This window comes from Lithobates pipiens, unplaced genomic scaffold, assembly GCF_037356315.1.
Source record: "Lithobates pipiens isolate NorthernLeopardFrog02 unplaced genomic scaffold, aLitPip1_a1.2 Scaffold_27, whole genome shotgun sequence".
Taxonomy (NCBI): domain Eukaryota; kingdom Metazoa; phylum Chordata; class Amphibia; order Anura; family Ranidae; genus Lithobates; species Lithobates pipiens.
Genome location: NW_027507788.1, coordinates 170198924 through 170222827, shown reverse-complemented (window position 1 = coordinate 170222827; position 23904 = coordinate 170198924). Strand labels below are relative to the sequence as shown.

The 23904-nt window shown below is 44.6% G+C and overlaps 1 protein-coding gene and 1 long non-coding RNA gene across 3 annotated transcripts in view; one reads left to right on the top strand and one right to left on the bottom strand.

The window, feature by feature from the left end:
• The window catches only part of LOC143934345 (uncharacterized), a 137598-nt gene extending 115378 nt beyond the window's left edge, over window positions 1-22220 (bottom strand). The window contains exons 1-2 of the long non-coding RNA XR_013263251.1: window positions 22059-22220; window positions 6006-6090 (exon numbers count right to left, since the gene is read on the bottom strand). This is a non-coding gene — a long non-coding RNA (uncharacterized LOC143934345). The remainder of the gene's footprint in view (window positions 1-6005; window positions 6091-22058) is intronic.
• A 74-nt stretch (window positions 22221-22294) lies between these two features.
• The window catches only part of SNX19 (sorting nexin 19), an 82243-nt gene continuing 80633 nt past the window's right edge, over window positions 22295-23904 (top strand). For both annotated transcript variants that reach the window (XM_077457893.1, XM_077457892.1), the window contains exon 1: window positions 22295-22457. The gene's annotated coding sequence lies outside the window, so the exon portion shown is untranslated. The remainder of the gene's footprint in view (window positions 22458-23904) is intronic.

Below are 23904 nucleotides of genomic sequence, written 5' to 3'. Positions count from 1 at the left end.
CGGGGTATGTCCCCTTCTTCAAGGTCCAAGCAGTACTGATTTACAATTTTTTTTTAAATTGCAGGCAGGCTCTGCATGTGGGGTATGCGAATACGCCAGAGCTCATCCTTACTGCTTAGGAGATACGCTGAGGTACACTAGAATTCGGGGAAACCCTCAATCCATGTACATTTCACACACCTCATTCAAATCGCAACCCCCTTGAAATCTGCAGTGGGTGTCAGTGCTATATTAACGACACCCCAAACAAATGTTGCAAAACACAATGTGTTTCCCTGCACTGGATCACATTCACAAAAGGACCATGCAAACAGATTGCAGTGCGGTTCCTAAATTGGTGCATGCATGACTTTGGTGTGATTTGAGCCCATTCAAAATTAAGCCCAAATGAAGCCCATTTAAAATGAAGATGAAGACAGCAAGCCTGGTTTCACACTATAGTTTGCATGCGAATCACACAGGAACTGCACCACATTCAAGTGCAAATCACATGCGATTCTGTGTGGTGCGATTTGAGCCCATTCAGTTTGAATGGGCTGAACTGCACCAAAGAAATGCAGGCACCTTTTTTGACAAACCAAGGAATCTGGTTCAGACAAACACTGCGTTTGCGACCTTTTTGGGGAATTTTTAACTGAATTGACACCTGCAGCAGATCAAAAACACAGTGTGATTGCAATGCGTTTCCTGCACCACATGTGTATGAACCAGGGGTAAAATAGGGCCAAGGCATGCCACTGAGAGCAGCAGAGAGTTCAGCCTGGCTCTGGCATTGGCAGACATGTTGTGCTAACTGCTGAAACAGTAAGCCGGTGAGCACCACAACAAGTTTGCCAGTGCCAGGCTGGACTGTCAATAAAGCAAGCAATAGAAAACTCAGCTTTACAGCACCAAGCCTGACCGTCCTCCCCTTCCCTGGTATACCGGAGTCTGGGCATCCTTCACTCCGGTCTCCTGTACCGACTATACTCCCAGAGCACACAGCAGTGAGTCGGGAAACGAAGTGGTGCCGCAAAAAGCACCACCCACCGTCTTCAGGTCCCGGACAACAAAAAGATGGGAAAGGAGGCCAGAGAAATTACAGTGAGTGGTGGAGTGTTCAGGGCGCATCGCTTGCACCCCGAACATGCCCTAAACAGGGGCAAATCAGCTTCCCAGCAAAGCTTCCCGTAGACAGCTGTGTGTCCGGACACTATTAAATGGCTTTTTTTATATATAAATAGCTTGGAGGGCGGCGCCCGTGTGCACCCTATGGGAGGGTCACCACTGGTTATTACTGTTTTAAAAGGGGGATCCTCTTAGGGCAAGCATGGAGCTTGAGGAACCTAACCACTTAGCTAAAAAGGGAAAATCCTTCATTTTTCACACACACGTTAAAATCTGAAAATTTTGCTAAAACTTAAGCCCATTCACACCATTAGATTTTCTGCAGATTTTTGTGTTCAGATTTACCAAAACCATGTAGTGGAAGGGCCTGCCTGACTGCATAGAATTTTTATCTCCTAAGATTTGACCTCATATTATATGGTTTTGGTAAATTTGAAGACAAAAATCTGCAGAAAATCTAATCTAATCTAATATACCTATGTGTATGAGGCTTTACTTTCAACCCACAAACAATTATGTATTTTCTGGCTGCAGACGTCTTGGAAAATATGGAGGCAGTTATCATTTTTATGTTACACTTTTATGGCAAACAAACTCATTACCATACCCATTTTTTGGGTTGCATCGAGTAAATGATACCAAACATGGCAAACCTTAAAGTAGAACTAAAGGCAAAACTTTTGTTCTAGGTTTGGATAGAGTGAAGGTGGATTAGAACACCTGCCAGTTTTTATTGCTGTCTGTGCCCCCGTTAGGGAGATTCATTCTCCCTATTTGAACTGTTTACCATTATCATTGAAAGTAAAAGAAAATATCTTTTCCCCAAAAAAATAATAGAGGAGAAATCTTCCAATGGGGACATTAGTTCTGGTGATCTGGGGTCCCCAATGAATTCCCTTAATTTGCAGGAATTTCCTCTCACCTCCTGTTTGGCTAATGGGAATGGAAGTGAAGGGAAATCTCCCCAATGGGACACAGATGGCAGGAAAAACCTGTCAGGGGTTATAACACTCTTTTACTCTATCCAAAATGAAAAAAGTTTTGGCTATAGTTCTACTTTAAAACTGAATGTTCTTATGAAATTGCCTACCAAAGTTCTTCACAGGCGATGCTTTAAAAGCTTTGCAGGTTATCAATCCAGAACAGTGGTCTCCAAACTGTGGCCCAGGGGCCTGTTGGAAACATACAACAGCAAAGTTGCTCATAAACTGATTTCATATATATATATATTATATATACATACATACACATATACACACACACACACACACACACACACACACACACACACACACACACACAGTTGTGCTCATAAGTTTACATACCCTGGCAAAATTTATGATTTCTTAGCCATTTTTTCAGAGAATATGAATGATAACACAAAACTTTTCTTTCACTCATGGTTAGTGTTTGGTTGAAGCCATTTATTATCAATCAACTGTGTTTACTCTTTTTAAATCATGAGAACATAAACTACCCAAATGACCCTGATAAAAAGATTACATACCCCAGTTCTTAATACTGTGTATTGCCCCCTTTAACATCAATGACAGCTTGAAGTCTTTTGTGGTATTTGTGGATGAGGCTCTTTATCTTCTCAGATGGTAAAGCTGCACATTCCTCTTGGCAAAAAGCCTCCAGTTCCTGTAAATTCTTGGGCTGTCTTGCATGAACGGCACGTTTTGAGATCTCCCCAGAGGGGCTCAATGATATTGAGGTCAGGATACTGAGATGACCACTTCAGAACCTTCACTTTATTCTGCTGTAGCCAATGACAGGTAGACTTGGCCTTGTGTTTTGGATCATTGCTACGTTGGAATGTCCAAGTACGTCCCATGTGCAGCTTCCTGGCTGGTGAATGCTTTCCTCCAGTATTTTGTGATAACATACTGCATTCATCTTGCCATCAATTTTGACCAAATCTCCTGTGCCTTTGTAGCTCACACATACCCAGTTGTGGAAATTGTTATTAATGTTTGTTGTCAGATGTCCCCCAGTGTCAGTTTTGCTGTATTACGCTCATGCCAGTGTATTCGCACATACAGACGTTGGTGGAATACCATTGGCTGCGGAAACCTTCCCGTGGACACGGCAGATCCGTTTGCTAATTTAGGGATGTTTTATGCCTCACCAAGAGACTGGCCACCTCATGGAGACTGCATTAATGCTCCTAGCAAACAGATCTGCATACATGGGAACCATAGCATAACCATACAAAAATCATGGCCCACTGAGAAATGATAGAGTATGGCTCGCGTCATTGGTAGCAGTGGGAATGTGCACCCGTGTTCAGAGCCATGTAAGTAGTGTTCAAATTGTGAGACACTTTGTGTCTCACAAGAAGCTTGCTGCATGGCTCTGCACACGACACTACTGGAATTCTATTTGAATATATACGTGTGGTTCTTTTGAAAGAATACAATTGTCTGATTGGCTGATTCTGAAGCCACCACCTTCTTTTGTTATTCATGTTTATAGTATAAATAAAAGCAGCATATCATGGTAGACAAGATTTTGCTAAGCTCAACGTGATACCAGCGTCTGTCTGTGTTACTTGGACATAAACAAGCGCACTTTCCCGGCATTATACAAGAGAGCTATGGTTGTGCTTATTAGCGCATAGAATTATTTGCTTATAGGAGAAGCTTTAATTAATCAACGACAACCCAAAACATCAGCGATTCACCTCCATGTTTCACAGTAGGAATGGTGTATTTTTCATCATAGGCCTTGTTGACTCCTTTCCAAATGTGGCGTTTATGATTTCATAGTTTCATAGTTAGTAAGGTTGAATAAAAACACCAGTCCATCCAGTTCAACCTGAGTGAGTGTCTACAATTGTCCCTATCCCTGTACATTGCAAACTCACATCTGTCCCTACCCTCAAGGAGCCCACAATCCAAGGTCCCCATTCATATACTAGGGCCAATTTTGGACAGAAGCCAATTAACCTACCTGCAGATCTTTGGATTGTGGGAGGAAACCGGAGTACCCGGAGGAAACCCACACAGGCACAGGGAGAACATGCAAACTCCAGGCAGATAGTGTTGTGGTTAGGATTCAAACCAGCAACCCTTCTTACTGCTAGATGAGAGTGCTAACCACTACACCACTGTGCCGCCACTACACCGGTTGTGGCCAAAAAGCTTAAATTTGGTCTCATCACTCCAAATGACATTGTGCCAGAAAGTTTGAGGCTTGTCTCTGTGCTGTTTGGCGTATTATAAGCGGGATACTTTGTGGTATTTGCATAGTAATGGCTTTCTTCTGGCAACTTGACCATGCAGCTCATCTTTCTTCAAGTGCCTCCTTATTGTGCCTCTTGAAACAGCCACACCACATGTTTTCAGAGAGTCCTGCATTTCCCCTGAAGTGATTTGTGGGTTTTTCTTTGCATCCCGAACAATTTTCCTGGCAGTTGTGGCTGAAATTTTAGTTGGTCTACCTGACCATGGATTGATTTCAACAGAACCCCTCATTTTCCACTTCCTGATTGGAGTTTGAGCACTGCTGATTGGCATTCTCAATTCCTTGGATATATTTTTATATCCCTTTCCTGTTTTATACAGTTCAACTACCTTGACAATTTGTTGGCTTTCCCCATGACTCAGAACCCAGAAACGTCAGTGCAGCACTGAATGAAAGATGTAAGGGTCTGTCAGGAGTCCAGAAACTCATTGACCTTTTACACACACACACTAATTACAAGCAAACAGATCCCAGATGAGGATGGTTACCTTTAATAGCCATTCAAACCCCTTTGTGTCAACTTGTGTGCGTGTTATGAGTCCAAACTGTATGTAAACGTGTGATCAGGGTCATTTGGGTATTTTCTGTTGTGATTATGATTATGATTTAAAAAGAGTAAACACAGATGATTGATAATAACTGGCTTCAGACAAACACTAACCATGACTGAAAGAAAAGATTTTGTGTTGTCATTCATATTCTCTGAAAAATGGCCAAGAAATCATAAAATTCTGCCAGGGTATGTAAACTTATGAGCACAACTGTATCTATGCATTATACCTATCTATGCCAGCAGGTGGTGCTGTCAGTAAATGAGGAGAATCTTCAGTTTTCAAAGAATATCCAATCACATGCAAAGAATATCCAATCACATGCAAGGAATATAAAAAAAAAAAAAAGCATTTTTATGCCGCGTACACACGGTTGGACTTTCAGGCAAAAAAAGTAAGACGGAATCGTTTCATCGGATATTCCGATCGTGTGTGGGCCTCATTGGATTTTTGTTCCCCGAAAATTCTGATGGACCTAGAAAGAACATGTTTTAAATATTTCCAACGGAATCAATTCCTATCGGGGAAAACCGTTCGTCTGTATGCTGTTCTAAAGGACCAAAAACTACGCATGCTCTGAAGAAAGTACAAGACGGCAGCTATTGGCTATTGGCTACTGAACTTCTTTTCTAGTCCTGTCGCACGTGTTGTACGTCACCGTGTTCTAGATGGTCGGACTTTGGTGTGATCATGTGTAGGCAAGACAGTTTCAGTAGAACTCCGTCGGAAAAACCATCAGAGTTTATTACGATGACAAAAAAAACAGTCATGTGTATGTGGCATTACTTGTATATGATTAGATGATGGAAGTCAGTAGAGCTCCTCCACCTTTACTATGCTCTGGAGCAACTACACTTTGCAGAGTTGTCAGTCTATTTATCTTTAGTAAATCCCTCATTAGTGTTGCCCCTTCCTCTCCCTGTGTGAGTGATGCTGTGCAGGGAATACAAGGTCAGCTTAGGGTAAACGTGGGTACCTATATTAGCTGTAAGTGGAATTCTTGTATCTGTGGTCAGACAATACACCTGGCTAGTGTACATTCACCTATAGTGGCCTAGATGGGTACTGCGCCCCTGGGTAAGGTAGAACAAAGAGTACCTGTGGATGTCCATAGAGGATGGTGGGAGTGATGCCTTGGCTGGAGAGTAATCAGCAGAACGTTCATAGAGGTCAGTCCAGATAGCTGGCAGAGACGGAATTAGACAGAATTATTATAGAAATGATTTCAACCAGCGAGCAAATACTGTGCAACCAACGCGCAACCAGAGTGCAACCACCACGCAACCAGAGTGCAACCACCACGCAAACAGTGTGCAACCACCACGCAACCAGAGTGCAACCAGAGTGCAACCAGAGTGCAACCAGAGTGCAACCAGAGTGCAACCACCACGCAAACAGTGTGCAACCACCACGCAAACAGTGTGCAACCACCACGCAAACAGTGTGCAACCACTGTGTAGCCACATGCAACCACCGTGCAACCAGTGCACAGCCACGCACAACCACCATGCAACCATATAAAACCAAATGAAAAACTCTTCCAAAAAAAGTTTTTTTAAAAGCTTCAATACCGACACTCTCCTCTCTCCCCTCCTACCCAGGCCAATTTCCAGCTTTCAGCACTGTCATAGTTTGAATGACAATTGTGCAGTCATTGTACCCATATGACAGTTTTATAATTTTTTTCACACAAATAGAGCTTTCTTCTGTTATTTATCCTCCCTGGCGGTATGATTCAGTCCGGTTTTAGGCACTGAAAGCGGTACAATTATTTTGCATGGAAATTTGGCGTTTTATTTTGTAGTCCTGTAATTCTTAGGAATAACTCTCTTAAATCTGTTCAAACCAGAGTCTAGCAGACATCCCGGGTATGATAAAGTTTATAATATAATAAAGAATAATAAAAATGATTCAATAATGTAATCAAATCCTGAAACACTGAAAAAGGGACACGTTTTGGTTGCTATGGACAATCTCCAAATTCCAGGCAGAAAAAAAACAGTATTTATAATATAAAAGTGCATGCAGGGCACTGCACAGACCACTAGGGACAAAGGGGGTGTGTAATTTTTTAATACAGCACTGTAATCTGTAAGATTACAGTACTGTGTGTGTTTTGTGTCTTTTTGCTTTTTTGAATTTGCCGCCTTTCTCCGCTCCCGTGCGCCGTAACGCCGCAGGGAATGGAGCTCGGCGGCATTCGGCACTGTGAATCGAGCGGAGGACAGCTCAATCACACAGCGCGGAGGACATCGCTGGATCCAGGGGACAAGGTCTTAAAATGAAGATTTTCTAGGAAAAAAAAAAAAATGTTCATGTATGGCCAGTATAAGGCCCCTTTCACACTGGGGTGTCGTATTTGTGGGGTTATTCGGCCACTAGCGAGGCGCTTTTAATCCTCGCTAGCGGCCGAAAGAGGTCTAAAAAGGGTTAAAACCACCCGCAAATCGCTGCTGCAGCCAGAAGGAATAGCTGTGCTGCCCCATTGATTTCAATGGGCAGGAGCGGTGAAGGAGAGGTATACACACCGCTCCCTCACCGCTCCAAAGATGCTGCTAGCAGAACCTTTTTTACCGTCCTGCCAGCGCACCGCTCCAGTGTGAAAGCCCTCGGGGACAGGAGTGGCTCTTTCAGGGCGCTTTGCAGGTGCTATTTTTAGCGCTGTAGTGCCTGCAAAGCGCCCCAATGTGAAAGGGGTCTAAGTGACAGCAGGTGCAGGTTGTATCCATCTACCTCCCTATGACGGGGGGGGGCGATTCCCATCCATATAGCTGATTATTTATATTTACCCCCACACAGAGATATCTAAGAATACATTATTATTATTTTTTTTTAATCTTTACATAAAAATAAAAGTTTGGTGTATAATTGAATTATCTGATTAATCGTAACATTAAATCAGCCAAATAATCGATTGTGAAAATAATCGTTAGTTGCCGTCCCCTAGTCAGGAGATATTTTTTTATTCAGTTTTCTTCCTCTATATAGAAATTATTTATTTATTTTAAAACATCATTATAAAATTATTTCAAATTTATTGGGTAATTGTCAGTCCAACTATGAGATTCCTGGAGTGAGGAATGGCCTGGTAAAGGAGGATATATAATCTCTCTCTATCTCTAATATATATATATATATATATAGAGAGAGAGAGAGAGAGAGAGAAAAAAAATCAGAAATCTCCCCTCCCCCTCCAATAACTGATAAATGTTTGTAAATTCAGCCTCACCCCCAATAAACAGACTTTTTTTTTCCAGCAGACAATGAAAAATAAATAAAATAAGTCAGTTATTTTCTGTAGACCTGGCAGATTTGACCTTTTAGAGAACTAAAAACAGCGCGGGGGATGCTGGGGTCAGGAATGTACACGTTGTCCATAGAGAGGGATAAAATATGTTATTATGGGATGCACATATGTAACAGGTTCCCCTTTTATTAGACATATAAAATTCTCATACACATTCCTTCCCATAGACTTGTTTAACAAGGTATGGGGGTGGGGGTCATGTGACCTCATTTGCATATAAGATGTGAACACCATATAAGGCAGCAGTGGGTGGAGTCATGCCAGTTATTGCTATGGCAACTGAACTCCAGCTGCTGGCAGTGGGTGGAGTCATGTGTCATGCCAGTTGTTGCTATGGCAACTGAAATCCAACTGCTGGCAGGGGGTGGGGTCATATCAGTTATTGCTATGGCAACTGCTGGCAGTTGGTGTGATGTCATAGTGGAAGAGCCCTATATAAGCAATCTCCTGGCAGTTGAGGCTCAGACTGCAAGAGAGTGTAGAAGGAGAAGGACGTGGCTCGTGTTCTCAGCAGTTTTTCTCATGATTATTATAATAATGCGATTTTTTACAAGACAAAACGTTTCTAGCATGCGGAATCCTCTGATCACCAACACGGAGGAACCCGTTTTATTACTTAAAGTGGCTCCTTTATCACAGGACCACCCACCTACCACCCAGCCCATACTACCTACCCCCCAGAAGGGTGGGTGCTGGGCAATTGGGCATCTATGGAGGAAGAGGAAGAGGAAGAGAAGATACAACGTGAAGAATCTTCTGATCAACAAAGAGGAAACCGTTGTACTTCTCAGAGTGACCCCCATAACGGAGGACCGCCCACCTGAGGATACCACCCCTCCAAGGGATGGGAGGAGGGGAAATGGGCGGGGAGACGAGGAAGCTGTACACAGACTGCAGCCCATTCCTCAACCAAAATCCACAGACGACGCCATTGGTAAGTAAAATAATAGAGGAAAAACATATCCAACACCAACATATTTACTATATACAGTGAGGGGAAAAGGATTTGATCGACTGCTGATTTTATACAAGGAAACAATCAGTCTATAATTTTAATGATCGGTTTATTATAACAGTGAGAGACAGAATAGCAACAAGAATATCCAGAAAACCACATTTCCAAAAAGTCTTTATACATAGATTTGCATTTTAATGTGTGAAATAAGTATTTGACCCCTTCACAAAACATGACAGGCTGGTCATACATGTTCAATTTTCTTGTACCATTTTCCTTTAGATTTACCTTAAACTATGTAGTGCAAAGGCCTGCCTTATAGGATACGACTGAAAGTTATTTCGTTTTGTATTATATGGTTTTTGTATTACGGTATTATGGTATTACCGTATATACTCGAGTATAGGCCGACCCGAGTATAAGCCGAGGCCCCCAATTTACCCCCAAAAAACTGGGAAACCTATTGACTCGTGTATAAGCCGAGGGTGAGATATGCCTGTCCATCCCTGTGTGTGTGTCCATCCATCCATCCATCCCTGTGTGTGTGTGTGTCCATCCATCCCTGTGTGTGTGTGTGTCCATCCATCCATCCATCCCTGTGTGTGTGTCCATCCATCCATCCATCCCTGTGTGTGTGTCCATCCATCCGTGTGTGTGTGTGTGTGTGTGTGGCCTTGTGTGTCCAGCCTACCTGTGTCCCGAGCCTCCGTCCGGTCCCGAGCCTCCGTCCGGTCCCGTCCCGTCCCGAGCCGAGCCTCCGTCCCGAGCCTCCGTCCGGTCCCGTCCCGTCCCGAGACTCCGTCCGGTCCCGTCCCGTCCCGAGACTCCGTCCGGTCCCGTCCCGAGCCGAGCCTCCGTCCGGTCCCGTCCCAGGATCACCGCTCTTCGTCGGCGCCCATTCCCCTGTTCAAATGCCGCGCCTCCCTGTCTGTGATAGGCGGAACACAATTTCCCAGCAGTCTGTGTTCCGCCTATCACGGACATCCTTTCATCCTCGTCCGTAGTACGAGGATGAGACGATGTCCGTGATAGGCGGAACACAGGCTGCTGGGAAATTCAGTGTTCCGCCTATCACAGGCGAAGGCGGAGCCGGAGGCGCGGCTTTTGAATTATAGAATGGCCGCTGTCTGTCTGCTCGACACGCTGATCGAGCAGGCAGACAGCGATGACTCGAGTATAAGCCGAGGGGGGCACTTTCAGCCTCAAAAAAGAGGCTGAAAATCTCGGCTTATACTCGAGTATATACGGTATATGGCTGCATCGAACAAATATTTTCGTAATCAATTAGTTTTCTGATTATTATTTTGATTAATGGATTAATAATCTTAAAAAAAGTGTGGTGTATAATTTAGTCAATATGTAGTTTTTAAAAAAAAGGCAATTTATTCTTAAATATCTCTATGCAATGGTAAATATAAGTAACCAACGATAGGGTTAGGGAGCAAAATATATAATTCATTTTGAGAATAAACAGACATAAGAGATATACTGTATATACTATTAGTGGAGAGATATACTATATATATATATATATATATATATATATATATATATATATATATATATATATATATATATATATATATATATATATATACACACACACACACACACACTATTAGAGGAGAGATATACTGTATATACTATTAGAAGAGAAATATACTATTAGAAGAGAGATATACTGTATATACTATTACAGGAGAGATATACTGTATATACTATTAGAAGAGAAATATACTATTAGAAGAGAGATATACTGTATATAATATTACAGGAGAGATATACTGTATATACAGTATATAACCTGTAATATTATATACAGTATATCTCTCCTCTAATAGTATATACAGTATATAACCTGTAATATTATATACTATTAGAGGAGAGATATACTGTATATACTATTAGAGGAGAGATATACGGTATATACTATTAAAAGGGTGAAAATCAGACTCAGAGATCAAAGTTTATTTAAAAAAAACAATGTTTTCCTTAAAAATAAAAATAAAGTAATTTTAAGGGCATTCGTTAGATTTTCTAATCGTTAGTGGAGTCAAATCGATGTTCATTTTCAACCACAGTGATGGGAAAATTTGGAAATAATAGAAAACTTCTCGGTCAAAGGAATTTTCAGACAGTGTTTGGGGTTTTCGTTCAGAAATGACATTCATTTTAAAAACAGAATGTTAAAAAGAAGTGAAAATTTCGAACAACATTCTTTCATTCAGCGAATGTACAAAGATTTTTCGTCTGAAAATTGATCCGTGTTGCCAGCATAAGGCTCGGCACACACCTATGCAGTTTGCTTTTGATCTGTTTCTGAAGTGCTTTTTGCTGGGCGTTTTGATTTTGCGCACGTGATTTTGCTGCGATTTGCATTTTTGCGTTTTTTTGGGGGCCAATTTGTTGTTGGGCAGATTAAAAAACACAAATTGCTGCAAAAACGCATTACATGCTTTTCTGCAGCTTCTCCATTGAAGTATATTGAACCAAAACAAGCATAATTAAGTAAGTAAAGTCCCTGACCCGTTCCAAAGACGCAGCGGCTGAACAAAGCATAGATGTGATCATGTCCCATAGGAAACCATGTAAATGAACTGTAGTGCGTTTCTGAAAAATGCACCAAAAAAAAAAAAAAAACACATAGATGTGAACCAGGTCTAAGACATTTAGTAACATAATGGGAATAAAACAACACAAATGAGCCCTTTATAGTACAAAAAAAGCAAATAATCATTACTGTAAGGGGTTCATTTTTTTACTGTAGAACTGTGAAAGTAATATTTACAGTAGTGATTATTTGCTCTTTTTTGTACTATAAAGGAATCATTTTTGTTTTTTTAACCCCATTATGTTACTGGCCGATTAATCGATTATGAAATTAATCGATTACTATTTTCATAAATCGATTAGTTGTTTCAGCCCTAATGGCCAGCCTTAACAGTTGGTGGGGAAATCCTTGTTGGCAATCACAGAGGTCAGACGTTTCCTGTAGTTGATAAAAAAGCAATAAATATTCACAGCAAAACCTTAAATCTTACAGGCATTCAATTGCAAGTGAAGCACAAAAAAGGTCAACACCAGTGACCTTTGGTGCTCAAAATTTTTTGGGGGGTGCAAACAAACTGAAAAATACTTTTTAAAAAAACATCAATTGCAGCCTCACTGTGCCCATCATATGCAGCCACTGTGCCCATCATATGCAGCCACTGTGCCCACTGCCCCCACTTGCAGGACTTATACAGGTAACAAGCTGAGATTGGGAGCACTCCCTTTAAGAGCGTGCTCCTAATCTTAGCTTGTTACTTGTATAGAAGACACCTGGGAGCCAGAAATCTTGACTATTTGATAAGGGATCAAATACTTATTTCACTCATTAAAATGATAATCAATTTATAACTTTTTTGAAATGCGTTTTTCTGGACATTTTTGTTACTTGGTCTCTCACTGTTATAATAAACCGACCACTAAAATTATAGACTGATCTTTTTTTGTCAGTGGGCAAACATACAAAATCAGCAGGGGATCAAATACTTTTTTCCCTCACTATAGATACTATATACACACAGACACCCCCATATAGTATATACTATATGCACTTGCCGACTACAATACCTATATATAAATTGCCACTTGCACTTGGATTATGGGGTATGGGTGAGGACAGGAGCGACATCATGACATCACTTCCTGTCTAGGGTGGACGTTAACAATAAAAAAAAAAATATATAATAATCTTAAGGAAAAGATCAAATTGGATATGGATATATATAATCTCTATATCAAGCTGAGATTAGGAGCACTCCCTTAATGAGTATTCCCTTAAAGGGAGTGCTCCTAATCTCAGCTTGATAGATATATATATATATATATATATATATTTTTTTTTTTTTTTTTTAATTTATTTTTTTTTTAGTTTTTTTTTTATTATAAAGTGTACAGATCCCGCGTCCCACCAATAAATGCAATAAATGACAAGATAGAAATAACTGGTTTTCCTTTTTCTCTCTCCAGAAAAATATAACGATCCGACCACCAACAAAGGAAAGTCGACTGACAAGCTTCAACCCACCAGTGAGATCCATCCGACTCCAGAATGCTGCAATAGATCATGGAAACTCCACCCACTGGCTTCATGCACAATATTTAATGCTCCATCGTCATATGGATCCTTCCACACTGCAATATGGATTGGTCCATCTTCATTTGGATCATTCCGCACTGCAATATGGAGTGGTCCACCAACTCCTGGATCATACCACAGGACAATAAAGAAAGGTCCACCTCCTTCTGGATCATCCCTCAGCGCAAAACCAAATAGTCCATCTTCATCAGGATCATTCCACAGCGCAATTCTGAATGGTCCATCTTCATCAGGATCATTCCACAGCGCAATTCTGAATGGTCCATCTTCATCAGGATCATTCCACAGCGCAATATCAAATGGTCCACCTCCTGGATCATGCATCAGCGCAATACAGAATGATCCACCTCCTCCTGGATCATCCATTAGAGCAATACTGAATGGTCCATCATCATCCGGATCATTCCACAGCATAATGGGGAGCAGCCCCCCTTTAGACAGATCTTCAAGTGGTTCAGTTACCAATCACCAGCCACATGAACTATCGATGAAAAGCTTCACCTTCCATAAAGTGCTTGGACAGGGGTCCTTTGGGAAGGTGCTGTTGGCCTCCCATCCTGCCATTCCACAAAAGATGGCAGTGAAGATGGTCAAAAAAAGCAGAATGATAAAACACCCTGAATTTGCCCTTATAGAGAGTGCGGTAATGCAAGTCGGAGGTACCATGCCCTTCATCACTCATCTATATGCATCTTTCCAGACAAAGGTAAGTCTTTTCACTTTCCAATTTCTTGATCTCTTTCCTGTACTGTCCTCCACCACTTATCCAGTCCGCCAAAATGCTCAAATGGTGACTTTTTTGGGAGTCGGAACCAACACAAGGTGAAGCCTCCCCGCTTCCCCCAATGCTACTCTTTAGGGCTGTCTATTAGTCCTTTGGGCCCTGAATTGGAGGAAGTGGAAGGGAGCTCAACTTGTGTCCCACACCAGGTTTTATGAGAGTTTCGACTGTAGTCTGGGAAGCAGTATAGGTAAGAGCAGAACTGTAGAGTGACTCCTACAAGCCTGGAGATCGGTTAGGTCAATTGTACACAGTAAAGGTCTTCTATGGAGAGGCTGCTACTGCTGACCTACTTCTGAAATTATTTGTTGCCTGGCTGCCTCTGGCGTCAAACCTCGAGTCGCTGAGTCAGAACCAGCCTACTGCGAGGAGGACAGGAGAAGCCAGGCCTCCTGATTTACATCAGACTTCCAGGATGCTGACCAAAGAACTGAAGTCACTGGATCACCCCTAACAAATATTACTGTGATCAGGAAACTCCAGCCATGTCAGCCTCGCATTTTCTCTGTTTGGTTTTCCTAACTTATGTGCGTTTCTGTATATTCCTCCACAGCGTGAATCTGACATGTCTATAATGTAATCTCTATCTTTTCTTTTCACAGAATCACCTCGTCTTTGCCATGGAATTCTTGAGTGGAGGAGAGCTCTTGGCGCTGATAGAAAAAAAAGCTCCGCTGGATCTGAGAACCGTAAGGTAAGTCCAACAGGTCATAATGGAGTCGGGAGCGGCTGATCACTGAGCATAGGTAGTGATGTAGTCGGGCCATCTGTAACCTGGCAATCTATACCCCGTCCATCCATAACCGGTCTATCCATATCGCTTCCATCCATACCCTGTCCTTCCATCCATACCCTGTCCTTCCATCCATACCCTATCCTTCCATCCATCCATACCCTGCCCATCCATAACTCATCCATCCTTCCATTTCTCCCTTCATCCATACCCCATCTATCCATGCCCTGCCCATCCGTACCCCCTCCATCCATACCCCGGTCAACCATCCATACCCCCTCCATCCATACCCCGGCCATCCAGCCATACCTCTTTGTACTTTTAGTCTTTATTGGTCTGTGATGACTTTGAATGCTAATGCATATATTTTTTGCTTTTTCAGATTCATCACTGCGGAGTTATTATCTGGCCTGATGTTCCTGCATTCTCATAAGATCGTACACAGGTAAGGATTAGATGTCCTTTTTTTTCTGGTACCCGGGCACAAACCGGAATTGAAACCTTCCCATGTGGTGGGAGGAGCCCCACTATAAGAGTATTTTCTTATTTTCCCCAAATTCAGTATTAATGGGTCACTCCACCAAAACTGTCCTTGTAGTTCTGGGTGGAATCACCCCTTGGCTTCTATTTTTCAGTGAATCAGGAAGACTTTCCACCAGTTCCCAATTGTGCTGCCTCCCATAATTTCTCCTTCCATCTGCTGCAGAGGTCTCGGCACTCACGCCATATTCTGCTTAATGTAGGATTAATACAAAATTCAGCAATGTGAGTGAGACCTCCTTATGATAAATATAGCAGGTGGGCGGAGCTGGGAACCCCGGAACGGAGATCTTCCTGTATAAAAGAAGCTGATGTCCACCCATCAATCTTCATTCTTTGTATAGACGTATATTTGTATCTTTTCTCTCTGTAATATGATGTGGGACATGCAGAGCTAACCGTTCACTTATTTTATTCACAGAGATCTCAAACCTGAAAATGTTCTGCTGGACAGTGAAGGACACGTCAGGATTGCAGATTTCGGGTTGTCCATGGTTGGAGTCACCGAGACCGATAGGATCACAGATCGTGCGGGTACCATAGCATACATGGCCCCAGAGGTAAGATTTCTGATATTCTGATATTAGACTGAATTGTAATGTGTATTATGGGATATAGAGAAGACCTAATGGGGCTCACATTTCATTAAATGGAGAATTCCTCCACTGCGGCCCTGGCTGCTTTCAGTGGGTCTCCAGGCCAGAACTATATCCAACAAAAGGGGGGAAGTTCTGAGATATGCAGCAGTGTTGGAACTTCTTTGTGGTGGACATTGAGGCCAGGTATAGATGGATGGATCTGTCCGGCCCGATTCACTCCTTCTCCTTACCACGATGAGAGCTTCTGAAGATTGACCTATTGGGGTCTGTACACCATTATCTGCCTCCTTTATTTAAAGTGTAACTCTAGGCAAAACCTTTTGGATGGAGTTAAGGTATGGGTTCTCAACCTGTGGTCCTCCATCTATTGTGGAAATGCAAGTCCCATGAGGCCTTGCAAACCTGAAAGTTCCAAGCATGACTCCCAAAGGCAGAGGCATGATTGGAATTGTAGTTTGGCAACAGCTGTAGGGCCACTGTCTGAGCACCCATGGGTCACGTTTTTATTGGGGTCCCCATTGCGGAGATTTACCTTCTATTTGTACTGGTGACCATTGTCCCCGTAATGAAGAGGAAATCCAAAGTTTTGGCGTTGTCCCCTCACTTTGGGAGATTTCCTCTACAATGGGAAACAACGGAAAATTTCTCCAATGGTACACAGGCAGCAAAAAATAATCTGCCAGGATTCCCAACCCTAAATGACTCAATCCACAAAAAAAAATAAAAAAAAATAAAGGTTTTGGCTATACATACACAAGCTCCACCTCAGTTTGATGTATTTTGAGCACAATTGTAGGACTCCTGAGAGGCTTCATATATCCCATAAGCCAACACTGAGTCATCTTTGTCCTCTGCCTGGCCTAGGAAGGTCCTCATCCTTTTGTTTCTCTCTCTTATGTTTCTACAGATCCTTAAAATGTTGCCATACTTCACCACGGCGGACTATTTCTCCTTGGGGGTGATAGTCTATGAGATGGCGGTCGGCAGACATCCCTTCACAGTAAACCAATGGAAAGTAAGAACCTTTGTGAGAGCAGTATGTAACCGGACACCACAATACCCTGACAACATGGATCCCTGCCTTTGTGACCTCTTAGATAGCGTGAGTATACCTTCTCATCAATCCTTCCAAGGATCCCTTTTGTTAGATGGAGGGTTGGAGGGAAAAATTAAGGAAGCTGAAATATGTCACTGTCAGAATCTAATATTAAAATGGGGGGTTCTGTTGGTCACATATTGTTATTTTTCTTGCAATGTTTCTTATTATATTTCATTCTTCTTTACAGCTCTTATGTAAAGACCAGGAGAAGAGAACGCGCCTTGTAAAGCACCTGACACGGCATCCATTTTTCAAGAAAATTGAATGGGCCGAGTTAAAGAAAGGAACATTGCCCTCACCATTGAAATCCGAAACAGTAAGTTTAGGAATCATTCTTTTTTATTGTACTTGGTGATCCCGCCAATAACACACCTGTCTTAAGGTGACGTGGATATACATGAAAGGTGTGTTAATGGAGTGTAGTGCTTCTTCTGACCACGAGAGGGAGCTGGGCTCACCAAGCTTTGTCACCATTTTCTGTATCGCTCAGAAATATTAAATGAATGTCTTCTACTCTGCAGATTCCTGAAGAACCAGAAAATGGATGTATCACTTTGGCGCAATTCATGTCCAGGGATGATTTGGAGATGGAGGAGATGATGCATTTCAGCGAATTCTCCTACATGAGCGAGCGTTTGCAGCAGCAACCATTGGCCCCATCATCACCAGAGGGCCATTAAATTCTACGCGGGGAGTGGTCATATGAGAACAGAAGGAAGACAAGAGGAAGGAACAGACGGAAGACAATCAAGAGCTCAGGATTGTACTATACATAGAGATCAGGATTCGGGACTGCACTATGCACAGAGCTCGGGACTGCACTATGCACAGAGCTCAATAGAATTCTGTGAACGGCACAGACGGGGGTGGGAGTTGGCAGAACGGAACTCTGTGGACCCGGGGTGGATACTATGCACAGAGCTCGAGATTGCAACATACACATAGAATTCTGTGGATGGGAGGGACGGACATGGGGGGGGGGGTTGGGTGGAGCGGCATAAGGGAACTCTGCAGACTTGGGGGGGTAGAATGGAATTCTGCGGACCCGGGGGGTGGCACTATGCCCAGAGCTCAGGATAGCACTATGCACAGTGCTCAATAGAATTCTGTGGAGGGGACTGACGGATGGGGGGGGGGGGGGTAGAATGTAACTCTGCGAGATCAGGGGGGGTTGGCAGAATGGAATTCTGTGGACCCGGGGGTGGCAGAACAAAACTCTGCCGGTGGCACTATGCACAGAGCTCAATACAATTCTGTGGAGGGGGGGGGGTTGGTGTCAATATGCACAGAGCTCAGGATTGCACTATGTTGGGGCGGCACAGTGGTCTTGTGTTGAGCACTCTCACCTAGCAGTAAGAAGGGTCGCTGGTTCAAATTCCAACCACGACACCACCTGCCTGGAGTTTGCATGTCCTCCCTGTGCCTGCGTGGGTTTCCTCCGGGTACTCCGGTTTCCTCCCACACTCCAAAGACATGCAGGTAGGTTAATTGGCTTCTGTCCAAAATTGGCCTAGTATATGAATGGGGACCTTGGATTGTGGGCTCCATGGGGGTAGGGACTGATGTGAGTGTGCAATATACAGGGATAGGGACAATTGTAGACACTCATTCAGGTTGAATAAAGACACCAGTCCATCCATTTCAACCTTACTAACTATGTAACTATACACAGAGCTCAATAGAGGAACTCTGCAGATATGACAGAGTTGTGGCAATATGCACAGAGCTCAGGATTGCACTATACTGGGGCGGCACAGTGGTGTAGTGGTTAGCACTCTCACCTAGCAGCGCTGGTTCAAATCCCAACCACGACACCACCTGCCTGGTTTTTGCATGTTCTCCCTGTGCCTGCGTGGGTTTCCTCCGGGTACTCCGGTTTCCTCCCACATTTCAAAGACATGCAGGTAGGTTAATTGGCTTCTGTCCAAAATTGGCCTAGTATATGAATGGGGACCTTGGATTGTGGGCTCCTTGGGGGTAGAGACTGATGTGAGTGTGCAATATGATAGGATAGGGACAATTGTAGACACTCACTTGAATAAAGACACCAGTTTAATCTTACTAACTATGTAACTATACACAGATCTCAATAGAGGAACTCTGCAGACCCCGGGGGTGGCACTATGCACAGAGCTCAATAGAATTCTGTGGGGGGATGGGGGGTGGGGGGTGGCAGAACGGTACTCTGCAGACCCCGGGGGGTGGCACTATGCACAGAGCTCAGGATTGAACTGTAGTACTGACCCTCAAAGGAGCTGCTTTTTTTTTTGTTGGGCTTACCGTTACCTCACCTGTTCACTGTGTCCATCTTATTTGTAGAGTGGAATAAAGAATATTAGCTCGAACAATACCTTTTTCTGGGTGTTTATTTAACAAAAACACACACACACACTTTTGCAGTAGAGGGGTAGAGGATAAGGGGAATTGAGGTACCTTTGTAGTATTGCGGGTTAAAGGTATTTCCTTGATCCAGAGGACAAACGATTCCCACAAGCTGGATCTAGCAATCACCGGATAGGCCTCTCTCAGGCTGGATTCACACCTATGCATTTTTTGTGCTTTTTGCATTTTGCAGATTTGCACTACAGAACGTGTTCCATAGGAAACCATGTTAAATGGACTGTAGTGCAAATCTGCAAAATGCAAAGAGCACCAAAACTGCATAGATGTGAATCCAGCCTCACTGACCTAGCAGCCGGTGAGATGCTCGAACAAAGTCTCTGCCACAGACTTGATAAGTTTAGCGATCTTGGATGCAGTCCTCTGCCACAGGAAGGCACAATAAGCTTTTGGTTGCAAAACAAGTTTCCCCACAGTACCTGATTCTTTCAGCCGACCCGGCGATACTGTGTGGTAGGCAACCCAGGATGCATCCTCCAACTGAGTCTCCAGGCTTCTTCATGAGGCACCAGCCTTGTTGCTCGGTCCTCCTCAGAAAAGTCCTCCCCTGGATCCTCCAGTCGCTTGGCTTCTCCCCGCAGGCAAGACAGCACAGGATCATCTCTGGATCAGTAGGCCCCAGAGCCTCTGGGCCTACCTTCAGTTGCGGAGCCTCAGGCCAGCCGGCCCCGAGATATTGAATAAGGCAGCACACACCTCAGGCCAGGAGGGCCACAAGATCGGGAAAAACCAAACCACCCTGAAAAATGGCGGCGGTACCTTAAGTACCCTTACCCAGAATGCACAGCGGGTAGACCACTCCCACAGAGCTGTTTCTGAGTAAAAGGGGTACCCAATACATTTAGATTGTTACATTTCCAACACTTACCGGCGGTGACAGCGACAACCACGGTCAAGTGGGAATTAGCACAACCCAGCCAAACTGGTACAGAAGACAGAACTTTAGAATAATTAGTCTGAACCAAACTGCAGCTTCAGACAAGCTTAAGGCTGGGTTCACACTGCTGCGGGGGGAGATCCGGATGTGATTCGCACCGCAAATCACATCCGATCTCCGTAGCGATGCGAGTTCAGCCATACAGATAGTATGGCTGAATTCGCAGCGCTCCCGCAGCAAACTCGCACGGGACCCTTTTTTTGGTCCGCAACAGAATCGGATCGCATGGGGGTTCACACCATGCGATCAGATTCCTGTGCGAGTCGGCAGATCGCACTGCAATATGCGGACGGATCTGGGGGTGTCATTAACATAACATTGACACTCCCAGCCGTCCGCATAGGGCAGTGTGAACTGCCGGCGGGAGGTGTGCGATGCGGGAAAATCGCAGCGGTGTGAACCCGGCCTAAATTTAAAAACATACTAGCATTGGTATTAACCACTTCCCGACCTGCACGTGATGATGTACATCAGCAGAATGGCACGGCAGTCAAATTGGCATACAGGTACGTCCATTTGAAATTGCTGCCCTGCTATCGCATGTGCGCCACCGGCAGCGCACGCGCGTGTCGGACGGGACCCCCATGAGTCCGGCTGCGGGTCCCACGGGACTCAATTGCCGTGGGGATACCCGTGATCGTCTCACGGGGAGGCCGAAACGGGGAGATGCGGAAGTAAACAGCATCTCCCCATTCTGCCTAGCAACAAGTGACACTGATCTCTGCTCCCTGTGATTGGAGCAGAGATCAGCGTTCACTAACACACAGCCCGGCCCCCCACAGTTAGTAACACGCCTCTAGGACACACTTAACCCCTACACTGCTACCCACTGGTTAACCCCTTCACTGCCATTTACACAGTGCATTTGTATAGCACTGATTGCTGTATAAATGACAGTGGTCCCAAATATGTCTGACGTGTCCGCCATAATGTCGCAATCACAATAAAAAAAAAAAAAAAAAAAATAATAAAAAAAAAAAACACTACTAGTAAAACAAAAACTATTAATAAAAATGCCATAAAACTATCCCCTATTTTGTAAACGTTATAAATTTTGCACAAACCAATCGATAATCGCTTATTGCGATTTTTTTACCAAAAATATGTAGAAGAAAACAAATCGGCCTAAACTGAGGGAAAAAAAAAAAATTATATATATTTTTGAGGGATATTTATTATAGCAAAAAATAATGTTTTTTTTTTCAAAACTGTCGCTCTTTTTTTGTTTATAGTGCAAAAAATAAAAACCGCAGGGGAGATCACCAAATACCACCAAAAGAAAGCTCTATTTGTGGGGAAAAAAGGACGTCAATTTTGTTTGGGAGCCACGTCGCACGACTGCACAATTGTCAGTTAAAGCGACGCAGTGCCGAATCGCAAAAAGTGGTCTGGTCATTGGCCTGCAAAATGGTCCGGTCTGAAAGCGGTTAAAGATACCAGCGCTACAGAACTATTCACAGAGCTCAATAGAATTCTGTGGACCGGAGGGATGGACGGATGGGGGGGGCTGGTAGAATGGAACTCTGCGGAGTGCAGGGATGGACCCTGAGGTAATGAAGGGATTTTGGGATCTACTGTGTGTGGGCGGGGGAGGGGGGGGGGATACTCTGGTGACTAGAGAACCCCATACATGCATACAAACACAATAGAGTTTACCTTCATAGCAGAGCCACGACGTCACCTCCCGGAGCCAGACCGAGACTAAACCCACAGCAAGCCCAACTGATTACCAATAGAGCCGTTGCAAAGAGGGTGCAGTTTCGCCCTCCGGCCACCAGGGGTCAGTGCAGATTCGAGGCGGCGCTCTATACTGAGCATAGTGCTTTCCTTGTTCAGCGGCGCAGATGCACACCCCTGGGGCTAATTAGGAATGGCCGGCGTTCACGTGACCGCTGTGACGGGAGGAGGCGGGCCGAGGGCGGAGCCGCAGAGTGACAGCCGAAGGAGTCCCGGATCTTCCCTCTGCCGGGTGAGACCGGCTGCAGTATGAGGAGGGAGACACCCCGCTACATCCAGAGGGGCGATCCCACAGAGATGTGACGTCAGCAGCGACAGGTGAGCGTTGTGCTGGGACTTGTAGTTCACCCGCTCTCAGCTGTCTGCCTGACTTACCACAAGGGACGCTCCACTCACAGTGCTTGCTGGATGGAAATGCGGAGTGCCTGGCTGCCCCCGGGGTGTGATCCTCCGTGCCTGGGAGCAGAGTGTAGCAGCCAGTGACGGCACAGCTTCAGCTCTACATGGGGGGGCGGGGATCCAGACTAGCATGGCAGCCGGGCACCTGGCATTTTCAGAACGAGCAATGGCAGCCTCCATACTCCTCCATTCTACAGCCAGTACCGCTGCTGTTCTGAATGGGACGAGGGAAGGGCGGAGCTTCCTGGACACATGGGGTGTCACCGGGACAGGAAATGAAAGCACATTTTTCCAGCCGAGTCACAGATAAAACTGAGAAGCTGACAAGAAACTTTCCACCCCAGAACAGAAGAATTCCTGGAAGTGCCGGTGTCTTGTCAAATAGCGTCCTCCATCAGATAGTGTCCCCTGCGTACTGCGCAGTACACAGGAACACAGATTCCGAATATTGCCGAGGATGAACGGAGCCTGCGCCGTGAGTCCCTGTTCTATCCCCACTATCCAAGTGGACATAGAGTTAGAATAAAAAAGAGCCGAGCGGAGCGAGGCCGAGCCCGAAGCGTGGCAAGCGAAGCTCGCCCGCGAGGGGCCCTCTAAAATTCACAACCCTATCTCCGCTTGGATGGTGGGGCTACCACCTCCACTCACGGCGCAGGCGCCATTCAGCTTCGGAGATTTTCCGAAGCTTCGTCTGCTCCGTACTGTACCGTACGGAGCGGACACCATTTCATGGGCGAACTCTATTAGGCAGAACACCGGGATCTCTTCACACACAGGAGACCATCATACACCACAATCCATCTACCCCCCCCATTCCCCTGGTTACCATAGTGATCTGCAGAAAGCTCCGCCCCCCTTCCTCTCTACCTATAGTTCAGTGGTCTCCAAACTCCAGGGGCACTATGCCTCCCACTGACAGCAATGACGTGGGGCACTATGCCTCTCACTGACAGCAATGACGTGGGGCACTATGCCTCTCACTGACAGCAATGACGGGGCACTATGCCTCCCACTGACAGCAATGACGTGGGGCACTATGCCTCCCACTGACAGCAATGACGTGGGGCACTATGCCTCCCACTGACAGCAATGACGTGGGGCACTATGCCTCCCACTGACAGCAATGACGTGGGGCACTATGCCTCCCACTGACAGCAATGACGTGGGGCACTATGCCTCCCACTGACAGCAATGACGTGGGGCACTATGCCTCCCACTGACAGCAATGACGTGGGGCACTATGCCTCCCACTGACAGCAATGACGTGGGGCACTATGCCTCCCACTGACAGCAATGACGTGGGGCACTAGTCCTTCCACTGATAACAATAATGGGGCATTTAAAACTTCAGATGATGTTGGAAATT